The sequence below is a fragment of the Mandrillus leucophaeus genome, unplaced genomic scaffold, assembly GCF_000951045.1.
Source record: "Mandrillus leucophaeus isolate KB7577 unplaced genomic scaffold, Mleu.le_1.0 Scaffold3, whole genome shotgun sequence".
Taxonomy (NCBI): Eukaryota; Metazoa; Chordata; class Mammalia; order Primates; family Cercopithecidae; genus Mandrillus; species Mandrillus leucophaeus.
In genome coordinates this window covers 7486863-7492624 of record NW_012103142.1, presented here as the reverse complement: position 1 = coordinate 7492624, position 5762 = coordinate 7486863, and the positions used below count along the sequence as shown (strand labels likewise).

General features: G+C 41.8%; 1 pseudogene; it reads right to left on the bottom strand.

Annotated features, from left to right (window-relative positions):
* Positions 1-3518, bottom strand: part of LOC105544266 — a 7432-nt pseudogene extending 3914 nt beyond the window's left edge.
* Positions 3519-5762: the final 2244 nt, after the last annotated feature.

The following is a 5762-nucleotide window of genomic DNA, read 5'->3' as shown; positions in this document are numbered from 1 at the left end:
GTTTTCTGTACCTCCCACACTGCTCAGTCCCCTTGGTAGAAACAGACTTACTCCAAAAACTACAGGCACAAATTTCCTTCGGGCCACAAGGAATCATATCCTTAAACTTCAGTCAGCCAAAGGCTATGGTGTTAACCCTCACACTCCCAAAGGCCAAGGAGTGGAGACTCTATGCAGAAGTACCACTTAAGCCAAGACTGCCAGAACCTCTTGAAATATATGGGCTAACTACTAAAATACCTGGAGTGTGGGCAAAGGACAACCCACCAGGGCTGGCTGTACATCAGGCACTAGTCCTAGTAGAGCTAAAACTGGAAGCCTCCCCAGTATGACTTCACCAATACCCAATTTTCATAGAAGCCATCTGAGGTGTTCAAAAGCATATAGACCAGCGTTGCAAGCACGGAATCATAGTTAAATGCAGGTCACCTTGGAACATTCCTTCATTGCCAGTACAGAAGCCGTCTGGTAAATACAAGCCAGTGCAGAATTTGTGTGCTATAAACTGTGTTATGGAGACAATCCACCCAGTGGTGCCCAACCCATACACCTTAATGGGACAAACACCAGCTAGTGCAACCTGGCTTATTTGCTTAGACCTAAAAAAATACATTCTTTTGTCTCTAGCTGGCACCAATAAGCCAGCCTATGTTTATATTTCACTGGGATGAAACACAGCACACTCGGACAAGGCTCCCACAGGGGTTCAAGAATTCCCCTCCAATCTTTGAAGAAGTGCTGGCATCACATCTCAGAACTTTTGACCCAACTAATGACAAATGCATCCTGCTGCAGTGCATAGACAATCTACTTGCAGCCCCTACTTGGGTGGACAGCCTACAGGGTACTAAGAAGCTCCTCCGCCTTTTGTGGAAAGCAGAATATAAAGTATCTAAGGAAAAGGCACAGATCTATTCAGAAGGAGTCAAATATCTAGGTTTTGAAATAAGTCATGGGAAACATGAACTTGACAGTGAACGAAAGTGGGGCTGTGTGGTCACTTCTCACCCCAACCACCCGGAGTCAAGTAAGTTTTTAAGAGCAGCAGGTTTTTGCCGCATTTGGATTCCAAACTTCTCACTTATGGCAAAACCCCTATATGAAGCCACAAAGAGGGGGAAAAGGGAGTCCCTCCTTTGGGCGGCTGACCAAAAAAACCCTTTAAGAAAATCAAAAAGGCCTGGTTTCAGTCCCCAGGGTTGGGACTGCCAGATCAAACCAAGGGCTTCTTTCTGTATGTCCATGAATGGAAAGGAATGGCTATAGGGGTCCTAACTCAAATTATGGGGTCGTGGCATTGACCTGTGGCATACTTATCTAAACAACTAGACCTGTTGGCACTAGGCTGGCCTCCTTGTTTCAAAGCGTTAGCCGCCACAGCTCTGGTGTCACAAGAGGCTAACCAATTGGCCGTAGGACAAAAATTGATTATTCAAGTGGCACACACACAGTTACCACCTTAATGGATCAGAGAGCATCATTAGCTATCATCAAACCCAAGAATGACTAGATATCAAGGACTCTTATGTGAAAATCCTCACATTATTATAGAGACTGTAAATACACTAAACCTAGCTACTCTGCTGCCCATAGACCAAAACACCCCCTACCTCAGTATTACTGTGTGGACGTAGTAGATGAGGTGTTCTCCAGCTGAAGGGACTTAAAAGACCACCTCCTTCGTGGTCCAGATGCTGAGTACTTCATGGATGGAAGCAGATTTGTCTCAGACAGGGTCTGTTGAGCTGGGTATACAGTACTGACATGGGATTCCATTGTAGAGGCACAGTCTCTACCCACCAGGACTTCAGCTCAAAATGCAGAACTGATGGCTCTAACAAGGGTCCTGCTGTCAGCCAAAGGAAAAGTGGTCAATGTTTTTACTGACTCTATGCCTTTGCCACATTACATGCCCATGGAGCCATATATTTTTTAAAAGCATAACATCAAAAAAGGACACAAACATAAAGGGTATAGATATAGGAGACAGAAAAAATAATGAATGGCCTCCTGAGAGAATGAAGTACCATGGCCCAGCCACCTGGGCACAGGATGAAACATGGGGGTATCATACCTCCATTTATGTGATAAATTGTATCATATGGTTACAGGCTGTTCTTGAAGTTATAACCAATGAAACGTCAAGGGCCTTGAATTTGCTGGCCGTGCAAGCCACACAGATGAGAAATGCCCTTTATCAAAATAGGTTAGCACTAAACTACCTCCTGGCCTCAGAAGGAGGAGTATGTGGGAAGTTTAACTTAACAAATTGCTGTCTAGAAATTGATGATAATGGACAAGCTGTCATGGAAATCACTGCTAGGATGCAGAAATTAGCTCATGTTTCAGTTCAAACCTGGAAAGGTTGGTCTCCAGACTCCCTTTTCAGAGGATGGTTTTCAACTTTCAATGGATTTAAAACCTTAATAGGAGGGTTTATGCTTATCCTTGGCAGATGCTTAGTACTCCCTTGTCTTCAGCCTCTTCTATTCAGGAGTATACAGTCAACTGTAGAAGCAATTGTGGCCAGACATACTACCACCCAAATAATGGCCTTAACTAAATATCAGCCTCTACCCAAGGAAAAATATGTGCCAACCCAGGAAGAAACAAATGATAGTGGTGCCTTCTATTAAAATCCATCTATAAAAGGCACCAAAGAGGGGAATGAAAGAAAATTATTATGATTACCTAAAATTGGTGTTTAAAGTTAGGCTGAAACAGGCTTTTGTTAGCCAGCTCCCCCATGCCTCCCCGCCCGCCCACAACCCCTCACCAACCAAAGTTTAAGTTAAAGAATATTAACTGCCTCTCTCTGAAACATTAACCATATCTCTGCTTTGCTTATTTTGTAAGTTCTGTAAGTTCCTGTTTTTGTTACTGAGCAGCTGCAAGGTCACAAGGCAGACAAGCACGAGCTGCAAAACATGTTTACCTTTTCTAAGATATAAGACCTGTCACATGATTAACTACTTTTGTTCTTGCTTCTGTAAGTCCACTTCCTGCTTCACATTTTTCTCACCTCAAGACACTTAAAAGTGTGTCTGTCTTTGCTCGGGGCTCAGACTGTCTGGATGCGAGTCCTCTGAGCCATTGTACACCTTAATAAATCCTCCTGTAATCCTTTCTGTCTCTCCAGTTCTGATTTCCCACTACAGTACCACATCCAGGATGGAATCAACCAGCTAAGCCCCTTCTGTGTAGTGGCCTTTGGCCCAGTTGTTGCCAGCCCCAGACTGCCCAGAAACAAAGTTGTCTCATCTAAAGATCTGGCCAAAAGGGCCTAAGCAAACAGAGTCCATGGTCCCAGGTTCTAGATCCACCAGGATGGCATGAGGAACATACTTTACACCTGTGGCTTCATCATAGTGCACAGAGATGCGGTCCAGCTGCAGATCGCTGTCCCCATGGTAGGTGCTGGTGGGGTCGATGCCATGTTCATCACTGATCACTTCGCAGAATTTGGCACTGATCTAGTTGCCACAGTGACTGGCCTGGATACGCACGATTTCCCTCATGGCTAAAATTTAATTTTTTTGTTCACCTCAAGGTATCTATGGGGCAAGAAAACATGTAATTTTTTTTTCTGTTGGTCACAGGCTAGAGGGCTGGAATGTGCCACAGAGGCTGGAGCCAGCAAGGTGTGAACACGGCAGAGGAAGGTTGAGAGGAAGAAAGCAGCTACACCTTTAAGAAGCAACCTAGATGATTTTAATACATGACCTAGACTCGTGGTTCTCAAATTTTGCTACACATTTGAATCACCTGGAGCACTCCAACTCCCAACGTTCAGGTCACACCCAAAGCCAATTAAACCTTCTGGCTAATGTCCAGATCTCACTCCTGGATTTTGGCTTAAGACTCCCCAGGTGATTTCAGTGTTCAGCCAACTTTGAGAACTAGTGACCTGACCTATAGCTAGTAAAGATAAAGCAGTTACATGATTGACTTTGAGAACCTGGGTTTTCTCAGACATTAAAGAATTTTTGAAAAACAGACCCTTCTTTCCTTCTGGCCTTAGAAATCTTATTTAAGATTTTCAATTTATAGGTGAGGAAGCTGAGTCCTAAAAGGTAAAACTGAAGTGGCTAAACAGCTAATTAAATTGATATTTCTTTTTTTATTCAATATAATAAGTGTTCTTAAAAGTTTAGTGCCAATATCCAGTGTTTAAGTCATTGTCAGATGGAAAATCAGTTTTGTGTTACCCTAATATTCCAGGCATCTTCAGTGCATGATTTTAAAAGTATTTTTAGGCCAGGCATGGTGGCTCATTAGCCAGGCGTGGCCGTGCATGCTTATAATGCCAGCTACTTGGGAGGCTGAGGCAGAATAATTGCTTAAATGCAGGAGGTGGAAGTTGTAGTGAGCCAAGATAGCACCACTGTACTCCAGCCTGAGTGACAGAGCAAGACTGTCTCAAAAAGTATTTTTATGACTTTACTCTTGTACATTTTTCTCAATTTCTAAAAACATTTTAATATTTCAACGTCCTGACTAATCTCCTTAAACAATAACAGCAGAACTTTTGGCAAAAATTTGAAAAGACATATATAAAATCCACAAATAAGAGTTAAGTCCTCCAAACCATATAATCATAAAGTCACAGGCTTTTAATAATGAGCAAAATAAACACATACAAAATTTTGCATATACATACATAGTACAAGGCTGAAGTATATTGACATTTATCTCAACATTTGCAAGTATATAAAATATTGGAAGCCCTGGCCAGGGCAATCAGGCAAGATAAAAGACATCCAAATGTAATAGGAAGAGAGGACATCAAACTATCCCCATATGCAGATGATATTCTGTATCTAGAAAACCCCACAGTCTCAGCCCAAAAGCTCCTTGAGCACATAAACGACTTTAAAGTTTTGGAATACAACATCAATGTACAGAAATCAGTAGCATTCAGTTACCCTAACAGCACCCAAGCCAAGAGCCAAATCAGGAATGAAATCCTTTTGATGACTGCTACAAGGAGAATAAAATACCTAGGAATATAGCTAGCCAGGGAAGTGAAAGATCTCTACAATGAGAACCACGAAACACTGTTCACAGAAATCAGAAGACACAAATGGAAGAACATTTCATGCTCAGGGACAGTAAGAATCCATATTGTTGAAATGGCCATACTGCACAGAGCAATTTAAAGATTTGATACTATTATCAATCTACCAATGACATTCTTGACGGAACTAGAAAAACCTATTCTAAAATTCATATGGAACCAAAAGGAGCCTGAATAGTCAAGGCAGTCCTAAGCAAAAAGGACAAGGCTGAAAGCATCATGCTATCTGACTTCAAACTATGCCAAAGGGCTACAGTAACCAAAACAGCATGATATTGATATAAAAATGGATACGTAGATCAATGGAATGGAATATAGAGCCCAGAAATAAGGCCCCACACCTACAACCATCTGATCTTTGACAAAACTGACAAAAATAAGCAATGGTGAAAGGACTCCCTATTCAATAAATGGTGCTGGAATAACTGGCTGGCCACATGCAGAAAATTGAAACTGAACCTCCTTCCTTATACCATATATAATAATCAACTCGAGATGGATTACAGACCTAAATGTGAAACATAAAACTATAAAAACTCTGAGGACCTAGGAAACACCACTTTGGACATAAGAATGGGCAAAGATTTCATGACAAAAATGCCAAAAGCAATTACAACAAAAGCAAAAATTGACAAGTGGGTCCTAATTAAACTAAAGAACCTCTGCACGGCAAAAGAAACTATCA